At 40.0% G+C, this 23,003-nt stretch overlaps 1 long non-coding RNA gene across 1 annotated transcript in view; it reads right to left on the minus strand.

Annotated features, from left to right (window-relative positions):
• Positions 1-481: 481 nt before the first annotated feature.
• LOC134563627 (uncharacterized) overlaps positions 482-23,003 on the minus strand; it is a 30,237-nt gene continuing 7,715 nt past the window's right edge. Inside the window, exon 2 of the long non-coding RNA XR_010083401.1 lies at positions 482-1,276. This is a non-coding gene — a long non-coding RNA (uncharacterized LOC134563627). The remainder of the gene's footprint in view (positions 1,277-23,003) is intronic.

Below are 23,003 nucleotides of genomic sequence, written 5' to 3' on the forward strand. Positions count from 1 at the left end.
GCTGCTGTTTTCCATATGAAAATGAAATCATTCCATGAACACTAAAATGAAACCTGGTTACTAATGGAAGTCAAACCTTTGTCCCTTCAGATTTCTTTCCCCAGTCAGCTGTGCCCAAGCCTGCCTCATCAGCCCCCACTGCGCTCCTTTACACACAAAACTGTGTGTACAGTTCCAAGGAGCCCCATGTTGACTGCTAACAATTTCTTTACCTGCCCTCCTCTTTGCAGAGGTACTGTGTCTGTCTCTCTTCTTCGAGACAGAGAGCAGTTTCCACAAATCTAGTTAAAACATAATCATTGCAAACACTCTTCAAATCCAGCTGAAGACTGAAGAAGTTCAGAAACTGCTTGTGAGGCCAAATAGCAGACAGACAGACTTATCATAAAGAAAGATTGCATAAGCATCAGTTTCTTATGAAACCAAGCTACAGAAGAATTAGGAGATTCAAGATGATGTTCCACAAGGACTCTAATTCATCCACCTTATACAATTTATTATACAGCAACATTTTTCGTTTCACAGAGCAACACAAAATATTACACAGGAAAAAGAAGAGATGATCCCTCATTATAGTTGTTCTAGGGGTCATGAACCTCATTATGGGTTTTGCAAGCAAATATAAGAAATTAACTACTGCTATGAAGAATTGTACTTAGAGTTAATACCTACAGAAATGTGAATAAACAGAGTTGGCATTCGGATTTATCATCAAATCACTATAAAGTTAATTTACGCTATTTTAACTAAAATATCAATGAATCGCAGACATCCACAGGAACACTGGTTACCCTTCTAAATCTCAGTAGATACAGCATAGTCTTCATCACAAACAGCCATGTCTGTATACCTAAATGTAGTTCCCACAGCTGAGCTCCATTCTATGGCTGTTTTGCAGTGGTGTACATGCTTTACATTTCGGAATTATGCACACTTCACTTTATAATGTGTGAGCTTTCTGTTTAATTTAGGTTCCTCATTCCATTTGTGGTTGCCATCAAAGTATTTAACCTTGTTTAAAGCTCACAGAACTGAAGAGTTACCTCAAGAATATTGAAGCCTATGCCTTCCTGATGACCTGCATCCAGCCATTTTAAATCAACAAACATGTCTTTTCCCTGACCCTTTTGAGCTTTTGTTCAAAAGTTTGAAGGCTGCTTACTGACAAGTGATTTGTTTCCATTAGAACATGCCTCATTCCAGCCATCCGTGACCATTTTGTACTTAGGGCTTTATAACCAGCACGTCTCAACATTCCTAAAATCCCAGAGAGGATCTGAAAATAGAATAAGAAATGAGCATTTAAATTAAAAGCAACAGCACTTGCATGAAGCTGCCAGGTTTTTATGGTAGATAGTGTCTTTTTGCCCACCCCCACTCTCTCTACTCCTCCCTTTTCTCAGGGTTGTAAGCCATGTTTTCCATAATATTTTGCAATGCCACCTAGGGTTACTCTATTTACTCTATTTATAGGGGCCTGTTTAAAAGTGAAGCAGGTGTCAGATTGAATGAGGCTGTTGTCAGCATATAAGTCCTCTTGGGGAGGGAATGGGAGGTTTACTATCTGTACTTGGAGAATTTACAGTCTTACAGTTGCTAATCTCTCTGCAGGGTTCAGGAGGAGGAGGGGGAAAGGGAGAAGAAGAGTGGAAGAAAAGGTTAACTTTCTGCTGGAGTTATGCACTGCTGCCTCTGCCTCAGATCCATGCAACCAGACCTTTGCTTTGTTCATGTGCTGAAACTGATCTAAGTGTCTGTAAAAGGGGCCAGACAGACAGCCTGTTCTGAGGAAGGAAATCCTTCCAACAGACATGAAACAGAGAGAGCTCATCTGTGGACAGGACAACTGAAGACCCTTGTCCCACCTGTATCCCACCCACCCCTTTATGTTGATTACACCAGGGACCAGTCCCAGGGAACAAAGATCAGCATAATGCTTCCACGCCTCTCCATCTTATGCCACCTTTGCCATTATTTTATCCTGAATAGCAATCCATTAACATCACAAGCAGGAATGCTGCAAGGACACGAACTACAGAACACTGTTCTAATAGTGTATAGCAGTAAATACCAGCATAAAAGAGTCCCTGGCACACTGAGCTCAGAGTCAGCCCAAGAAGGCAATGAGTATGTGAGTAACATGAAGGGGGTGGCATGGGAAGATGAGGTAACACTTAAAAAATAGTTTAGAGAAAAGAGGTCACAGCTCATTGCTCACCTTCACTTTGTTTGCAGGATGACCATGCTTACTGCCTGGGTAGTGATTTTTAAGACTTAGACAGAGAGCACTAAGACACCCGACACAGACCAGTAGCAGTTTATGAATTGTTGCAACTATTAATCACTACCTATATCAAAACTAAGGCTCCAGAACACACCGGACATGCTACAGTGGCAAGGAAGAGTTGCTACTTATCCAGGAACACATCCAAACTGCAGAAGTCAACTTGACATACAGAGGGAGAACAAAGATAATGTGATGAAAGTCAGAGAGCTGACATGATGAAGGAGAATGGAACAAAAGAAAGCATGACTGGTTTTTCTTGCTGAGAACACTTAATGCAGCAATGAGTGCCTTTTTGGCACAGTATAGAAAGCAGGTCTTTGGGAAGTGCAGGAATGAGAATCTCACAAATGGCATCACTGTGTAGGGAGAACCGGAGAGATGTGCAGCATCAATGCCAGAGACATGGAGTGGACCACAAAAACTGGAAGCAGAGCTGTCAGGGTGAAGATTGTGTGGAAAGACAACAACAGAGACCATTCGATAAGTAAGATGACACTGGTGACAATGAATTAGAGGTATCTTGGACTTGTCTGGCATCATTAGCATACCAATCTGGCCATACGATGTACATTTTTTAAAGTATTCACAGGTATTCATCAAAAATTGGAAGCTAACAACTTCCATAATACCTGAAACCAAGAGGATCTTTAAATAATCCTCTCTTCCAGATTGTTCTTGAATGTGGGTTGGGCCACTACACTGATTTCCATTGCAAGAAAGTCATCTGTAGTTCTTGGAAAGATGTAAGTCACATAAAACTGCCATATTTATCCAAGGAACAAGGCGTTAAGGCAAATGGATTTACATGTGCAAAAATCCCAGTTCAGCATGTGTTTGTGGATTTACTGTGATTCATCACTCATTCATGTTAATTGGCTATACAAATAACAACTTACATTTTAAATTTAGTATTTGTACTTGGAGTTATCACTACTGTATAACTCATCATCGTATTTGTGGTTTCTTTTGTGTACTTATTTGTGAACACTTGGGGTTTAAATATAATGAAAATCACAAAAATATGAACAAATAACCGCAAAAATATGAAAATCCCATTGCACAGAAATGCAGTGGGACTCTCGCAGAACTATTTAAAAGGAAACAAACTCCGAAAATAGCAATGCAAAAACATCACATAACTTCATGGAAAATGGGATTGGGAGAAAACACACAAATATTTAAGTACAAAAGGTTACATTTTCAGAAGAGCTCACCAGCTCCCATTCCTGAAAATGAACACCAGACTCACTGGATGCTGAGTGCTGTCAAAAATCTAACCACTTCACTGAAGAGCCTAACTGGGAGCTGAACTGTCTTTGTAATCTGATCCCATTTGGGAGATGTGGCATAGCAAATTCTTTGCAAAGAACTAGATCTTATCACAGCCATTCCTGAATTAATAGAGCACAGCTGATAGAGCACTTTGTGCAATATAAAAAATTTTAATAAAAAATTTGCATACAGCAAAAACAAACAAGCAAATAAAATATCTGAAGAATGTAAGGGGTTTTAGCAGGTTGTTCTTACATTTGCAAGTTAACTTCAAAACAGGCAGCTAGATAAATCCATGTGCTCAGAGACCATGGGCACAACTTCACTGGACTTTGCCTTTCCCTAACTCCAAAGCTTCTGTTTCTTCTTATGCACAAGAGCAGAGGAACAGTGTTGGAGACTATTAAAACCACCATGGCTCTCTTACCTGCTGCAATATCTTCCAAAGGATGGTGTAACCATCTTCCATTCCACCATCCCTAAAGCTGTTCTGCCCAACCCTTCCCTCCCAGCAGGATTCAGGTGTGCAGTACGTCCACATGCATATATTTTTATTTATATATACATATGAAAATACAAAAACTGAGACATTGCAGACAGGTTATCCAGAGGGGATCACAAAGCCATTGCTTCCACTCCCTGGAAAGTTGTTTGCGTCTTGAATCCACCTATAAAAATAGAAATGCTTTTCCAGGTGAGGTCTGCTACCAGTCTCCTGCATCCCTTCAGCTTTTGTCAGACCTCATACCTCTAAGGAAATGTTAACACCTTGAATTACAGAAAATAGAGATGACAATCACAGTAGTCTTTCTTGTCATTCTTAGGTCCTTATCCCTAATATTCTTGGCAACTGATCACTTCAAAATGATCACTATCTCTATCAGTCTCAGTAAATCTGTTACCTGCTAGCTGTAGCTCTTTGTTTTGCTCTACTCTCCCATAGATTCAGTTAATTTTGCATTTTTTTCTGAGATCATGGTTCTTTCAATTATTTCTTCAAAACATCCTTCCTGTCTTCAGCATCATACAAATTCTGCATAATATTTCCCTTGTGTGACAGGCCTTCATTCTTGAGGGTCACCAAATCTGCATTTGAAAATTCCTTGATGGCTAGAGCAGAAGCTGGTACACCATTCCTTGTGCTGTACAAGTAACAAAATAATAAAAGCATCACCGTGCAACAGGAACATCACATTCACCTTTCAAAGGGTTTGCCACCCCTATGGAGTTAATTTACATTAACATAAATATTCCATTAGTAGAAATGTTTATAACATACTTCTCTCTCAAGAGGCATTCTGCAACAAGATTCTTCAACCACTTATGTTTAACTAATGTGTATCACATTTGAATAATATAAAAAGACAACTGAGTTAAGTGATTGAATGCCTGGAGAAAACCAATGTTAATTTCCACTAAAAGCAAAGCACATTCCCTTCATTTCCCCACTTAATTACTACAGTATTTGGCCCACAAATAAAAATAAATGGTTCAAGAAGTCTCCAATAATAGGTCTCTGAAGTTTATTTTTGCCCTCACACATACCTCTAAAAAGGATTTTTCATATGCCATATTTCAGGCCTGTTCCTGTGACCCACAGCAAGGCTGGTAAGATTGAATACCTGCTTCCCAATATGTTGTTGCTGTAATCTGATAACCTCGCAGGAGCTTGGCATGGGGTGGCTTCTGCATCCCAGGCTACATTAGTGCCAAAAATCCACCCAAAGAATACGGAAAACAATGTTCTTCTCCTAAATTCTGATAGGATATTGTCCATGATTCTCTGGAAGTTTTCCAAATAAGCTTTATAAATAAACTTTAGCAATGAACCAATCCCCATGCTGTTCTGCTACGGCTTGTTGGCCATACTTTTAAAAACAGTAGCAATGACTTGCTCAAGGTAGTTAGTTAAGATGAAGGACATACTGTTTCATATAAATTTCAATTCACTGATATCCAAAATAGGTTGAGTTAGTTTTCCAGCCATTTAAAAGGCAATCTTAAAAAAAATCCATTCAAATGAGGAGAAGGCAAAGGCAAGTCAGTAAGTACAGAATGTATTAAAAAGCTTAACCAACCTTCTAGTTTATGCAGAGATAACATATCACTGACAAAGTTCAGACAAGCTCAGAACAAACTTGTGGCCATGAGCAGGATGACTCCTTTGACTTCGGCAGGATGAGGGGCAATTTACTTTATCTGCAATAAGGCAGAGTAGTGATGTCTTACATCAGTACAGCTCAGTGAAGCTGTAACCCATACTTCTATTCCAGGCATCATACGAGTTACTTACACTGCAATTATTCCTCCTATCATGGTTATTGAAAGCTAACTTGTTTTGGATGAATTTCTGTGAAATTTCTAAAACCCAGTTGCTAAAAATTTAGTTCTAGAGACTGGTTTTAATCTGAGCCTTGTAAAGCTTTAATTCTTTCCTTTAATGCTCTGCCTGTTAATTATTTCTTTCTGTAAGTAGTAAAATCTTTGATTCTTCACTAAAGTATGTGAAAAAAATCTGCAAAATGGCATTAGCAGGAAGCAAATGTTTAATTTCAACTCAAGCTTCAATGACTTTTAAGAAAGAGGATATATTTCTCTGAATAGAGCATATGATCTCTTGTGTGCTCAGCCCACCCCAATTCTCTAGTCTTTTATCTTTGTGTCTAGAGTGCACACAAGTGCACTCTACTCAGTCTTAGAGGACCACCCTTTAATGCAAGTAGACATTCACCTTCTGGCAAGACAAGGGGAGGGGAGGAGAGGGGAGGGGAGGGGAGGGGAGAGGAGGGGAGGGGAGAGGAGGGGAGGGGAGGGGAGACCTTACAGCAGACTTCAAGTACCTAAAGGGGGCCTACAGGAAGGCTGGAGAGGGTCTTTCCACAAAGGCATTTAGTAAAAGGACAAAGGGAAATGATGGCCTAAGGATGAAGGAGGGTAGACTGAGATTAGATATTATGAAGAAATTCTTTACTGTGAAAGTGATGAGGCACTGGAACAGGTTGCCCAGAGAAGTTCTGGGTTATTCATCCCTAGAAATAGTCAAGATCTGGCTGAATTGGGCTCTGAGCAACCTAGTCTAGTGGAGGGGGTCCCTGCCCATGGAAGGGGGAATTGGAACCAGATGATCTTATCATCCCTTCCAACTCTAACCACTCTACGATTCCAATTAAATTTTTATTCTCATGTATAATGTTCATTTTACACTACCATAGACAATTCAGATCAGTACCCTCATGTTTCACGGCACTTCTGTGGACCCCAGATACTTCTTATCTGCTAGCTAGATAGTAGAAGGATACTTATTTTGCAACTTCCTTATTTTGCAGCTGCAAACATTTCTGTATTGGACAGCAAACACAGTTTTTCTGTTTTAGTGATTACTGGAGCCATTAAAATGTTACCATAAGAAAGAACAGTGCTGCTTGCATCAAATGTAGGACAGCACTGAAATCAAATAAAAACTGTGATGTGTGTCAATGGAAGTAAAAATTGGGTCATAGGAAGAAAGAAGTCCTCAATCTGATTTGGTAAAACACAGGGCAGTAGAGCAGAGTGGAGGGATTTCTGAGTGTGCATGGAGGTAATCAGCATGAAGCTGTTGCAGAGAACTTCCGATGCCAGCGGGGATTTCTGGCATGCACAGAGAGAATACACATCTTATCAGGAAACATGGTGGTACAGCAGAGAGATGGGGAGAAATGTGGCAACGCTCAGAGGAGCCATGGGGCAGAAAGACCTGTGCACCCACCTCTGCACCATGAGCGAAATTCCTCTTTCTGGGAAAACTAACAGTGAGTTCCATGCCACAGTCACACCATCATCCATCAGACATCAAAGAAAAACACAACTGAAACATATAATCACAAGATAAAATAACAATTCTAGCACTTAAAGAGTACTGATACTTAATACTTGTAACAGCATTCCAAACAATAGACTCTCTGCAGCCAGATGTTCATGGCACATAACATGATCATAAAGAGCAGAGAAGCTGTGTCAAAAAAGATGAAGCCTTCCAGCTTCTTTGTAAGCAAGCCTGTTGAAGGATGCCTGTTTGATAGCTATGTGAAGGATTTAAGCCTCAAATTTATTTCAGCAATACACAGAGGTACACTGCTTGGGAAGCTCCACTCTTCCCTAGGTGGTAGGAAGCAGAAGCTGCAGTTGCTGAAAGGACTACACACATTTGAAACTCACATGTATCTCTCTCTTTCTCTCTCTCTCCATACATATACATACATATATGTAAAATCACCATTAACATATGGAGTTACTCTCACCTCTGCTCACAAAATGGGAAGCATAGAGCTACCTGGCCCTCTCTTTACACATCATAAACTTTGCCACTGGAGAACCACAGCCTTAGGAAGAATCACCAAAATGCCCTCCTGGCTAAAAGTATCCATGAGGAGACACCACCAAGAAGCAGCAACCTTCCTAACAGGCATATTTCTTTTTTTATTTTATAGGAGAAATATATTCTTAGCATTCACAGTAGTACTTTCTCAAAGACAGGTTATATAAAGCAATACAACACACACACACAGAAAAGCATGCAAAAATAAAATATGAATGACTCACTGCACTTATGCAAACTAAGTTGCGTAAGCCTGTTTTTCTCAACTCTTAAAAAACCCCAAAACAGCACATACACAACCCTACAAAATGAGCTGAAATGCTCAGTTATGAAAGCTAAAATTGTTGAATAAAAGCAGAACTCCCTCAGCTTCTCAGGGTCCTTCACACCCACATCTGGTGTAGTGTTTACTAATGGATAAAAATAGAAAGTTGAAACTTAACAGACCCTAACATTTATCACAGTGTTTAAGAATCAAAACAGAAAACATCTGAGAAGTGGCACTCACTTCTTAGGCGAAAGAAACCTAAAGAGGGAAAGATCAACAGCTGCATTTTGAAAGAGATCTAGTTAAGTCTCACTGAAATACTACCCTCTAGGTATTTAGCAAGGACAAACTAGAAAGAAAATAATCAACTGTACTTCTTCATTTCAAGAGGTACCTAATTTTAATGTAATCTGAAAAGAATTTAATCTTTTTAAAAAATCTTGCAGAATTTCCTCTAAACCATTACATTCAACCTGTTGTTGGCAGATGAGATCACAAGACTTGATTTCTTTAGACATGTACAAAATGCATTTTTCTTGCAAAAGAGCCAGTTATTTTCTTATCTGCCAGAACCAGCAGATGACAGCATGAACAGCAGAGGTGGAAAGGAGCACATGGGTCACTGTTCAGGGGTTCACTAACCACTACCAGTCCCGTCTGCAAGGTATTCCCTGATCCGCCATAAAGCAATAGCTGTTCAATTCCAAATTTGGAAAAGTTTGGCACACCAACTTTGAGAGCTGCCAAATCATGCTTTTGAACAGATAGGCCACAACATTTAGATAAAATAAGCCCTGAATTACTGAAGGTGTAGCATGAAATAAACCTTCTAATGTATTCTCAGAAGTGTGATCCAAAACAATCTAAGAGAGCTTTTGCAAATAATCCTTTTAATTGCAGTAGTACCATTACTTTGGTGAATTATTCAAATCTACTGCTGCTGAGATGTCAGGCTAGAAAACTGTACGACTCAGCTAACTGACTCACAGGATTCTGTTCTCTCTCTGTCTCCCATACACAGTACACAGATACAAAGCACACAGGTGGAGCAAGCCAGTGATTAGCCACTGGCCCCTATGAGCACTTGAATGTCATAGAATCACAGAATGGCTTGGGTTGGAAGGGACCTTAAAGAACATCTAGTTCCAACCTCTCTGACAGGAGCAGGGATGCCTCTTATTAGACCAGGTTCTTCAGAGTCTTGTCCAGTCTGGCTGTGAACACTTCCAGGGATGGGATCCACAGCTTCTCTAGACAGCCTGTAATAGAGTCTCACCATGCTCACAGTTAAGAATTTCTTCCTAATATCTAATCTAAACCTACTCTCTTTCAGCTAGAAGCCACTCCCCCTTGTCCTGTTACTACAGATCCTGAAGAAGAGTCCCTCTCTGGCTTCCCTGTAGGCTCCCTTCAGGTACTGGAATGTTGCCATGAGGTCTCCATGCAACTTTCTCTTCTCCATAGTGAACATTCTTCTCCAACTTCCTCTGCCTGTCTTCATAGGGAAGGTGCCATTAGCAACTTCATGGCCTCCCCTAGACTTCCTCCAGCAGTTCTGTGTCCTTCTTATCTTGGTGGCACCAGAACTGCACACAGTGTTCCAAGTGGGGTGCCACTGGAGACAAGCAGGGGGGAAGACTCACCTCGCTTGACCTGCTGGTCATACCTCTTTTGATACAGCCCAGGATGTAGCTGGATTCACCAATCAACACCACAAGTCCTTCTCTCCAGGCTGCTCTCATTCACTTCACTCAACTTGTACCTGTGTCTGGGACTGCCATTACCCAGGCTTAGGACCTTGCACTTTGCTTTGTTAAATTTCATGAGATTCACACAGGCCCAGCTCTGAAACATGTCCAGGTCCCTGTGGATGACATCCCTTCCCTCCCATGTGACTGCATCACACAGCTTGGTGTCCAACAAGCAAACTTGCTGAGGGAGCACTCAGTGCCAAGTCTGTGTGACTGCTCAGAGGCCGAAGCACTGCTCAGAAAAAGGGAAGGTGGCAGACCTGAGCGTACCAGTGTCCGTGCCAATGCTGAGCAGAGCTGTAGTGCCTGGTCAGGCAGACCAGGAGGACCCTGGACATGATGGGAGAGAATGCTGCACTGGTAAAGAACAGCAAAGAAGGGAACAGAGAAGGGAGACTACAGGATGACTCAGGAGGAACCTGAGGCAGGGCAACAAGGAATTTTAAAGGTGAGGCTGCTTTACAGAGCAGGCACCAGAATAGTATATATCATATTGTGAAATTGCATTTTATGGAAACGGTATACTCTAGTTCACCCCTGGAAAATGTATGGTTTATCCCAAGTCTGTACCCTCCCTGCAGTATCGTGTATCTGTAACCTCATTGGCTGGGGAATGTTACCGCGCCCCTTTGAACCTCGGTGTTAAGGGTGCAAACGGGGAGGTCTCCTCCTCTTTTGCCCTGGTGGTCTCTAGAGACTGCTCTCTCCCCATCCCTCTCCCCTTCTCCCTCTCCCCCCTTCCCTTCCTCTCTCCCTCACTGAATAAACCCTCATCCCATCAGCACCTCAGCAGCCGTCTGGAGTCTCTTTGCCTGCCAGCACGGGAACACCCACGACCCTAGGACCCGGGGGGCTCCCGGGGAACCCTCCCCGAGATCCCCCCCAAAATTTAAACTACAACATTATATGTAGGAAGAAACAATTAGCACATCTTGTGTTAGAAGCTGCAGCTCTATCTCAGGTTCTGTCACCTCCATTCCAGCTCTGTGACTGCAGAAAAAGCGACTGATGGCATCCTAGCCTCACCATAGAAAGAGCTGCCTGTTTTGTTTTACATGATACATGGGACACAAGTCCTGGTTCTGTGCCCACTGCCTGTTACTTATTCAACATGACAGACACATAGAAAACAGAACAGAGTATATTTAGAGGAAATAAAAGCCTAGACTTTAAGGCCACAAGCCACAGCTCAATGGTTTTGTAAGACATCTTTAGAAAAATACCATTTTCTGTGTTGTGGTAAATTAAGAGTTTCTATTTGAAGAAAATATTGATTTTTTTGAACTACAGAGTCGGCAATAAAAAGAAAAATCTTGCTCTCTGTCACAAGAGCAATCAAAGCAACCCTGATTTTCAGAGAACTCATGGATGACCAGGCTTCAGTTTTAAACCATTGCCAGTACATCAGCTTTGACGTACAGTTTTCCAGCACACTGGTAACCCAAAAGTCTGCCTGCACTACTGCCTCAGAGACAGAGAACATTCAGGAACCAGTACTGTCTGCTCTGGAACACAGGCTAAGGCAGAATCAGCAGTTCCCCTGCCTTCAAGTTAATCTCACTTAACAGTAGGAAGGCAAAGAACAACTACATTCATGGACTCCCCTGTTTCCAAAATGCTTCTGCTGCTAGAGCAAAATCTCCTTCAAAACTGAAAACTAGCCTAGGTTTGGTTTCAGAAAAGACTCCCAGGTATCACACAGCATCAGCTGCTGCATGACTCTGTCTTCCTCTTTAAGACACACTGGGTCACTGCAGGGTCAGGTCGAGCCAAGGGCAGTACACCATGCTAGTCAGCAGCAACACCGGGACAGCGTCTTGCTAAAGATTTATCAGTAAAACCCTGATGAATCACATTTCAATAACAAAACCACTGCAAAATATTCCATTCTGGGGAACCAGCTGAAGGCCAGTTTGTACTGCTGACTGCTTTAACATGCTTGAAGCAAGTTGTTACAGGTATGGGAAGCTTTTAGCACTGCAACACAGGTTTTGCATGGGTCATTTATGATACACTGTGCCACACAGACCAAGTCCAGAAATTATATGATCTTGTCAAGTACAACAACAACAACAAAATCTTTCTATTAAGAGAACTTAAGTGCATAATCACAGATAAATCCAGCTTGACTGATATGAACAACACTATTGTTGAGAAAGACACGAGGAGGAGCTGAAAGAAATGAGGTGACAAATCTAAGATCTATCCTGTGCCTCTACTCATTTTGTCCTGTCAGAAGTCATATAAATTAACTTTCAGATCTTAAGGTGCTTTTGAATTCTGGGGAATAAAACAAAGCAGAAGAAAGTTCCCATCCTATCAAGTGGGTGGTTAACTATTTCCACAGTTTGTCAAGTCACATGAAGTCAAATCATGCATAAGTTTTTGCATAATACAAATTTTTCAGTGTTAGCCTTTTCAGAGAAGGAAACATTTTGAATAACTAACACAAGCCAGAATATTGTGCATGTACAATTAATACTATCTCAGTGCATTTGGAATTCCATTCGACTTTTGTCATTCAATAGTGTCACAAAAAACCAAACCAGTTTATTTTCTGCATTCTGTCTTTCAAACAACATGATAGAGGACAAAGACAAAATGCCCTGTCAGACAGGGCAAAATTCAGTTTTACAAGAATCTGTTTTACTGAAATCTGCTAAAAATATCCACTTGTCAGGGTTTCACAACTTCATCCTGACCGATGACAAGGAGTTCTGAATTCCACTGAAGGAGATTACATGCTGGTACTCCATCATGCTTACACTGATAAATTAACTTTATTTTTAGGAAGTACAGACTCTACTTTCAGAAAGTACCACCACCACTACACCCAGGCTCTATTTTTAAGCAAGAATCTACAAATTCAAACTAGATAGTTATGCCACTGATTCAAGTCAAAGGTAGGGATTTTTCCCTGTGTTCTTCACCAATTCTTCCCCAATTTCCTGATCATCCTTCTTTCTGAGAAGGAGGATAAAGAACAGGAGTATAATTTTATTAATTGTGAGACTACATGAGTACAAAGAAGCAATGATGACTGAAAAAGCAAACTGACAACTCAGAAATTCTGTATTCCATATTTACCATGGACAAAAGGATGCTTTCTCTGAAAATGACAGTCCAACTTTCAGATTATGCACTGGGGTTTTGCTGAGGCTATAATTTCAGTAAAAATAAACTGACATCATGATTACAAATGCTAAATGTTAAGTGATTTGCCCAAGTCAGAGAAATGTCAAGGTGAAGCCCAGTAGCTGGAACTTAGTAACTCAAACACACAACGTCTCTGCTGTTCCAATCCAGCCACATTAGGTAAATCAGTTCCTGACTGAAATGCATCACTGCTGGGCATCCTTCTCAAGCAGACAAGCCCAAAAGGATAATGATGGGAATTACATTGTTCTTCCAGCCCCAGAGGCAGGGCTGTGCCACACTGGCAGAGCTGCTCTCCAAGGCTAGAATGACTCTGGTATTGCCAGCCTTGGTGTTGATGGAAGATGTTGGGCTCAGCAATTCCACTAGACAGGTCACACATTATGACCAAATTCACTTCCTGGTCCTAATGAGATACTTGAAAAGTCTGACACAGAGGCTGTCTTCTTTTCATAAAAAACATTTAAAGTATGCTCCATACATGAGGGTATGATAAGCACACAGGTATCTATGTGACTACATTAATTACATATTAATGCCTATATGTAATAGAGATATTCTACACATACATAAATGTTTTTGCACATGTATTTCATAGAACTACACATCATTCCTTTCTGTAATCATCACCTCAGTACATACTCACTTAGTGCTCACCCAAAGAACGCTTGTGCCCATTCTTTTGAAAATTTCAGTGCTAAATTTAAGGTGTTTAAGGTACGACATTTTCAATGGTAATTAAGCTATTCCAGATATTAAAGCCACTGATATCTGCTAAAACTATAAAATACTACGTCCCACAGAGCCTTTATACTGTTTAAACAGACCCTTTATCTAAGAAGAAGAGGTATAAATATATATACCTAAGTTGAAGAGGTATAATATATATAAAAAGAGACACCCAACCACTAAGTGTACTGCACAGGATACTCTTCAGGGTACTGCTAGCAGCTTAAGCAATGCCACACAGTCTAGAGCTGCTTGTGGCATTGGTGAGTTGTGCAGAGAGGCTGCAACTGAGGAACAATGACAACAGAGAACCCTTTTAAAGTTTAATAAAAATGTTCTGTGAAACAGTGTTTGCTTAGCATATAAGCACAAATGGGTCTATCTAAAGTAGCTATGCTACCCTATACCAGTAATAGAAGCCTAGTAACATACAGCTGCAAACTGGCACAAGAACTATTTTCACCCTTTTTATAATCTGGGGAGTAAACTTTAGCTGTGAGTTCATCATAATTCCAATATAAAAGGGCTGGATAACAAAAGAACAGCATAGTTCGTGCAAATTCTGACTTAAGAGCTATTAAATAGACATAGGCATTGCCCCAGACAGCCAGTATATTACAGGACATTTTTTAATATACATACCTATTATAGTCTCATTTTCAAGGATGAAAACTGATAATATAAACAATTGTATGAAAAGGTATAATCTATTTGATTATTGAAACAGTTGACAAGTGCAGCCCTACAAGTCAGTTCAAAGACTACTGTAAGGGAAGCCTACTCAGAGGAAGTGGGTACATGCTGGCACATCATATGTGCCATATAAGCAAGACCCTTCTCAGCTGCTGCATCTCTAGCTCCCTTCAATCACTCACAAATAAGGTCCAGCTGACTACCAGCTGCAGTTACAACTGCAAGTTCTTTATAAAGACTTCTCTGTTATTAGCTCTGGGTAACTTAATCAGTCCTGGAGTTTTGTCTTCCCTCCTATCTCCACAAGCAGAGGTATGCTTGTGTTTACGGTAAGCTAAGAAAGACAGATGTGATACACCAGGCTTGAAAGACAAACAGGTCAGACCAAGTTACAACTCGGATCCACCTCTATCAAGTGAAAATGTCCTGTACAGTCAGACAGATGGAAGCTCCCTGTCTTCTGAGTGGACAAACAGTCAAATATTGTCTTGCAGGTAGCTGAGACATGGGGTCACCTGCAAGGAGATTTGGGAGGGAGGATATATGGGGACCCACAAGGTAGCAATGGCTGTAGGATATATATCAGAGATGGAGAAAATAGTTGGATGGTGCTAGCTGTCACAAAATTATGCAGAACTTTCAGTCATGCACTTCTATAATAACATCTTCTGAAGTGTTTCACAAGAAACCCGTGTTATGCAGAAACAGGTAAATGAGCACAAGCACAGACTATTTCCCAGGACAGCCTTGCTAAAGCAGTACTTACCAGTTTTCTTTGAATTAGAAAGCCTCAAATGGCATACAGTAATTAAGTCTTGTCATCCTGGGGTGAAGTATTAACCTTTTTTGCATATGCAATGCAACAGCAAGCTCAGAAACATCTTGTGTAGCCTGATTGCTAGTGTCCCTTGCTAAGCTCTAGGCCAAATCTACATACCATAAAGGCCCCTTTCTCAACAGACAATTCAGCTGGAGGAGAAAGATGGCAGCAGAGCACATATTTGCTCCCAAGTTGCCTTATGACACCAGACCAAGAAGGGACTTCCTGACCTGTGAGGGGAATTCCTCTGACTAACCGTGAAGTTTCCATTCCATCAAGCTAACTCCCTCGTTCCAGCTCAGCAGGTGAGAATTTAAGGCAGTGGAACCATGAAAAGGAGATTGCGGACAGTGTCCTCTTGCCTGTCCTCCGGACCCTGGTTTGCCCTCTGAGAACACTCCCTCATGCTGGTGTTCCAAGAAGGAGATAAAAGGTCCCAAGAATGGCAGAAGATAAAAGGTCCCAAGAGGGACAGAAGATCCCAAAAGGGACAGAAGATCCCAAGTATCGTTTGTAGGGGTTTCTTTGTCAGCTTGGTTTTTTGGGGTTTATTTTTTAGTTTCACTGTATTAATGTAGAATTCTGAGAGAAGAATAAAAGGCACCTTGAGAAATTATTTTTTAGACCAGATGTATGTTTTGACTTAAAAATCTTGAGGGTCCATTGCCACAATGTGCTACATCTCCCATCAGTACACCAGCCATCACTGTCATCTTCTAGCAGAGTTCATTGCATTTTAAAGATAGTCTTTTGAAGTTCATATTTCATCCCACTAGGATCATAGAATCACAAAATGTGCTGAGGTGGAAGGGACCCATCAGTACAATCAAGTCCAATTCCTGGCCCTGTGTAGGACACCACAAGAATAAATCACACCATGTGCCTGAAAGCGTTGTCCTAAAACCTTTTGAACTCAGATAGGCTTGATGCTGTGACCACTTCTCTGGGGAGCCAGGATATTGAGAAATAAGCCCTATTCTATAAAAGAATTGGGCCTAAGTATGTATAAACCTCACTATTTTGCAAATCCTGTTTGTTCATGCAAATTCTGACTCTCAGAGACAACAAGAGAATTGTATCCATGTTACAATCCTCAGAACTAAAAAATCCAAAATGCTCAGCTTTGGTCTGTCCATGAAAACACTTGAACCTTTGCTGGATTCTGCACTCCAGAATGACTTAAAACTGTCTTGATCAAGCTGATTAAGAGACCTCATTCATGTCCAAACCCTTATCTTAAAACACAGGAGCCAGGTGTTCTTCCTATCAACCCCAGAAGAGGCTGAGTCTGACACATGTCAGTGCACATCTACTCCACTCATGGGTCAGGCTGATGTAAAAAAATAATAGCCACCACTTTCTTCACTTTCTTTTTCAGCACAGCTGCAAGTGATATGAGTTTTACACTGGATATGGGATAATCTTCATTAAGTCTTCATCTCTTTTCTTGAAGTACTACAGGTCTTTATTTTACAGGAAAGCATCCTGAGTGGTACTTCAGCCTAGAGGGTTGAATTTTCAAAACCACTGAAATTGCATAAGTGACCAGCAAATCACTGATGTGGGTGGGGGGCATGCATGAACACATGCAAGAAAAAATGAGCCTACATGGATAGGAAACTGGGACACCCACCTGAAGGGTGGTGAGTTGTCCATTTTGGTCACTAAATGAAGTATAGAAGCAATCACACAAGCAGGAACAAGAACACAGGTCTTCTCACCTGTCATGAAAAAAACCCCACCAAAATTTTATACATTGAAAAAATCACCAACAAGGAAAAGCATAGGCAGTAGCCAAGTAATTGTACTATTGCCTTACAGCAAGAAACAAATATGGATCTGAACAGAGGAGACAGGTAACTGAATTAATTTGTATCAGAAGCCAGCAATCCACTTGCAGTCTAGAGAAAGCAGGTTTAACACCAGTGTCTGGATTCCACTTGGAGGCCCAAATATCTGCTCTTCACCAAAGTCCCCTGACCACAACTGTGACAATCTTTCATACAACTGCTTTCCCTCCAAAAGAGCTTCCTTCCCCTCGATTTAACTGGTCAACATAAGCCAAATAAACTCACTATAATCAACCACGCTGGTACTTCCTGGATAGCTTCTGATGTTTTTGTCTGTTGAAACTCCTCTGACCTTGGGGGTGTATCCCATGGATCCTGCTTTAATCCACCCCTATGTTTTTCCATAATAAGGTTCATATACCCCCACACAACAAACACAAGCACACATACAGACATTGTTTTAAATAATTAGTAGTTTTCCCTTAAGGGTAAAAATGTTCTGTAATAGTATTTCTTTTTGTTATGAAATAATGTAAATTATCTTGGTGTGGTAATATTTTGTAATATGTCTGTGTTATGCAATTAAGGCTGTAGGATTCAGATGACTTACATGCACCTGGAGATACTGACAGATAATGGAGACTTGGAGCTGTTGAAAGGCACTTATCCTTGTGCTTTTACAGATACACACAGATAAACACACAAAACAACATACCCATCATCAGTCTACATCCTTTTACAAAAAACACTAGATACAATAAAGTCTGTGTAGTTTAATTTTTGCTTATTTCCTGTTCTCTTCAAATGATGACCCCTTTTTAAACCTTAAAACACAATATTTGTACCTCTTTTTTAGGGAGGTAAATCTCCTGCCTTCTATTCTGCTAAGACATATAAATCTTGTTGACTTCAGCTAGGCTAGGGCAATTCAATAGCCTCAACTTCGATTTTGATTATTTTCCTCAGCTTTCATATCAGCTTGAAGAGAAAAATGTAGAAACTTTCCAAATATTCATGTTCGCAAAGCAAATGGTGCCGTCAAGAACATAATTGTTTGTTTGTTTGTTTACTGACTTCTTTCTGCTAAGATCATCATCGGGTTAAGATGATCTGAATGACAATATTCCCATGCAAAAGCAGTTTCATACTTCATCTTCCCCTTTTCTTTAATTCCAGCAAAGACAGTGGCTGACTGCATAACCAAAAGTTTATCTCAAAATCATCACAGGCCATGTGGTTGTGCCTAGGGAAGTTAACCCTCAGTGGAATTAAGCATCAGTCTGCTTGTTGCCTTAGCACAAGCATCACAGTTAATCACATGCCTGTTGGCAGCATCAGGCATTTTTTCACACTTTCCATCATCCCACGGATTCTCTCATCTCAGGATTGTGGGATAGCAAATCTGTGTAGGAAAGGTAAGCTTTTAATACTCATCAAAGAGTTGGTGTGAAAAAGGAATTAATTTGTTACTGCAGGGAAAGACAACGGAAATATTCGTGTTTGGAGGACAAGCAAGATGATAAGAAGGTTCAGGATCAGTCTTAGAATAATACTGAGACAATGATAACTGTGGTCAAAAAATGTCAAGCATGTGCAAGATTAAAAGGTAGAGAAAGGTTTTCTTAGAACAAAATTTTACTAGTTCACCACTCTAAAAAGAAATTAGCCTGTTTCCATGTAGTTTCCATTCCCACCCTAACTTACAGTCTGTCCCACCCAGTTGTAGGGTTCTGTGCAGGGCCAGACCCAGGTCAGGCCACAGTGTGGTTCCACAATATAAGCAAACACAGGTGTGTGTGGCACCAATTACTGCACAGTTATAAATCTGAAACACAGAGCAACAAAATGATACCAGAGTTTCTATATATATACCTTACCAGATATGACCATTCCTTGGAACGGTCTGTAATCTACAGCACTTCCATGACCCTAGCACACTTTGCTGATGTCATGCATGTACAATCTACCTGCCCTTGTAGCAAGCAGCATCAGGCTCCTGTGGGTAGGATCTCATACTGCACTGTGCACTCCGTGCTTGGCTCACTCATGAGATGTATCTGAAAGCTGAAGCCATAGGTCAGGGCAGAGTTCAAGGTCTTCAGTACAGCCCCTACACAGGAAGTAGGTGTATTCTTGAGTGCACTACAACAGAACATGTATCAGAGGCTTTTCTCCCACCTTTCCTTTACAAGACAGCCTGCACGCTCTAGAGATTTTCTCCAGGAGTAATTCCAACAGGAGTACTGCCAAAATTTCTGATGATGTATCTACAGAGAGAGCTTTTCCAACTGAACATTGCAAGTGAAGTTCAGGGGCCTTGAAGAAAGGTCTGCTATGGAGCATATGCTGAACTCTCACAAAATATACCACACAGCATGGTAACCATACCGTAAGCATGTAACTTATTTGTAAATGAGAACCAAACTATGGTGCCTCCTCAGGAAAGGGAGTTGATGCCTTCAGCAGTGATGATGCACAATTCCATCTATCTGAGCACCTCAGATAGGAAGTGAGCACACACAGCACTTAATCAGTAAGATAAAGTATTGATCTGGAGAATTACTGATATTGCCAATCTCCAAAAGAGATTAATACTTCACAGGATTTAATTCCAAGGAGCTGTACCTCAGATACAAATACTGCCAGCCAAAATATTTTACACTGAGATCACTAAAATGAAATACCTTCCTTAGAGAGCTGGTTTTAGTTTTCTGCATCCATCCTTTTAGAATACATTCATGTGATATAGAGATAACAGATACCACATTCTTTTACCTGAACCCTTATATTTCATCCTTATGCTTAGAGTTATGCCAAAATCATCTAATACTGAAAATACTTCTGAAAACACTGTATTGTCAGTCTCTTGTAATGTCAATCACCTGTAGGTGCACAGGGAATCCAAAAGTCTTACTCCTTTCCCATTCAGTAAGTTTGTCAAACCACATTTTTAATACAAGAAATGTATTAAATTACAAGGCAAACATAAGAGATGTATTTGACTCAGAGGCATTACCAATGCTTTTTTCTTCTGCATGAATAACTGTCGCTCTCATTTTCATTTTGGTAATTACAGAAAATGGGCTGATTTTAAATGTCTGTTCCAGCAGACCCGAAGATGTTGATTTCAGACTGATTCAGACTTTAAAGTCTAATGCATGCAGTTGATCCACAACATTAACTGGAGTGTAGGTTTCATCAATTTGGTAGAGTGTCTTTTATAACAAGAGATGGTAATTTTTTGATATGTAGAGCATTAAATGGACTCTGTCATAAAACCACTTTAAATGCCTCCTTTAAAAAAACCTCACCAACCAACCAAAAACAAATCCACCAGAAAACTACGAAAATTGCTCCCCCCACAGTGTTCAGATACTTTAACCCAAAGAAATTGCTGACAGATTTGTTTTCAGCACAGCAGAGTAAAGAGCTGACAGCGTATTTTTTTTTCTGGAAATGGTAACTTAGGTCTATTTTTAGGTCTTCTTTCCTTTTTTTAAAGTGCACAAAAATAGCAATGGGCTTAAAAATCACCATCTGCTTCTAGAAATGAAATAATTCTCTGAAGAATAGATAATAGGCATAAAAAGCCTACTCCCAACTCTCAGATCTTTCACAACAAGACTGAAAGTCACATTGACTTGTAAACATTTTTTATTTCATGAAAAAATACTGCAGGGTCACAACACCCCTGTAGGTGTTCAATATACCTATTTAGCAGTTATCCCCAGCATAAACTGTTTACATTCTAGTCACGAATGACTGACTAGCAAGTGCTATTGCTACTGCTTTTATGAGTTAAAATAAAACTGCTGATATTTACAGCACAATAAAGACTCCCTCCATTTCTTTTTTTAACTTTGATTTAGTTAAGATGGGAAGATTCTAATTTACACGGACTCTTTTTTTTTTTTTTTTTAATGCTCATTAGAGCTATTCTGCAATTAGCATGTTAGCATCCTTTGCAAATGCATGTAAGGAAATCTGAGCTTGTTTGCATCCAGCTAGTTTGGATCCTGCTAACAATGAATTGTTATGTCAATTCAAGATGGCCCAGAACCTGGACACTTGCTTGCTGGCTGAGGCCTGTCAGCATTTGGGCCTCCGACAGCTCAGATGACTGCTCAACAAGACAAAACCTGGTCTCTGTCTCCTATACTCTACCATCATCATCATCATCATCAATCTATCGTCAGTAGCCTTAGAAAATAACGTGGTAACATTGCTATTAGTCAGTCCTCACCCTTGTATCTTCTGAACCTTAGACAATGTTAACTGTGCTTGAAAAATGTGGAAAAGGAGGATCTATAAGTTTTCTATGAAAAGTGGTTTGATGAAAGAAAAAAGGCTCACACTAAAGTCCCTGTTCCACTTACTTTCTGAATTAAAACTCCCACAACTTGGTCATCACACTTTCTGTGAGGGCTCCAGACACAAACATCACATATCCAAAATTAGATGGCACATATCCCCTCTCCTCAGCAGGGAATATTGGGGAAGTGGGAGTAGGGATTGTATGACAGAAGGGTCAGAAGGTGGCAAAGGCCAAAGAGCAGGAGAAAACTACTTTCACTAGTATGTGTGCTGGTGAGACAGTGTTCCCTAGTTCTGTGATATCAGTAAAGATGATAAATTTTCAACTGCAGTAATTTCAGTTTAAAACATTTCCATGTTTGAACCACAGAAGACCATTTATCTTTTTAGTATCATTTTCAAGAAAGGTAGTTTGGTTTGGTTTTTTTCCCTATGATATTCTGTTAATAAAACAATGTCTTTTTCAGAGAATAAGACTAAATTTTCTAAAATAGAAAATAAGACATTGCAAGATGCTTTAAATGACACATACGATGAGTGTCAAACAAGTTTACAAAATGAAGACATTTTGGAAGTAGTAGTATTTAACAAGTACCATTTTTAACAGGTTTGTCTCATTCTAGTTATTTAAAATTAAAGTTCACAACAGCAACAGTTAAAAAAGATGATGTCTATTATTCATATTATACTTTTTGGGTTAGAATTTTTGTGAAATGAGTCGTCTAACATTTAAAAGGTCTGCTAGTGACCACTGTAGCAACAGTATTTAGGCTAACATTTTGACAAAAAGGGAGCAGAAAAATCATGGAGAAACATATGCTTTGTTGGTATATCCTGCTTTGGCAGGAACAGGAATTCTTCAAAGTAATGTGCAAGAATCATCTATTTCTAGTAAACAATTAAGAAACATTTTATTTGTGAGGGAAATTGGTTCTTATTTTTTTCTGAGTCAGTAGTCAGTAACTAAAGAAAGGAACTTTTCCAAGAGAGGGAAGAAAAAAATAATTAAGGCATGCAGGTTGAAAACTTTAGTGTACCTTGGACATTTTCAAAGGGGACTCTCTTTACCAAAGAACAGTTGCAGAAAAAAAAGAAGGAACAGATTATGAATAGCCAAGATTCCTAGTGATCTCACTGGGAATTACACATTTATTTGGAAAGCACTAAAGGAGTAAGATTACAGAAGCAAGACCTGATCCAAATTCCATTATGTAAATGGAAAAAGAAAACTTTGTTGTCTTAAAAGGAAATTGAATTTAGCCTGTAGTTCCCAGTTAATGAGATACAAGTAAATGTTGAGAATTGCAGGGGAAGTGATAAAGAAGAGATGCCATTTTGGGTTGGGTTAGTTATTTTCATATTAAATACTTATTTAGGTTGCAATTTACTCAGGATTTATCATACTAAGACTCTTCCTCGTACTGACTACATCTATCTAAAGTGCCATTCATACAATGCAAATGGGGCATATCACAGATTCTAAATGTTTCATTAGAATCTATGGGTGAGCAAAGAAAGCTATTTAGCCTGCATAGGATCCATTGCTTATTCCAGACAATTTATTCC

The sequence above is a fragment of the Prinia subflava genome, chromosome Z (assembly GCF_021018805.1).
Source record: "Prinia subflava isolate CZ2003 ecotype Zambia chromosome Z, Cam_Psub_1.2, whole genome shotgun sequence".
Lineage (NCBI taxonomy): Eukaryota > Metazoa > Chordata > Aves > Passeriformes > Cisticolidae > Prinia > Prinia subflava.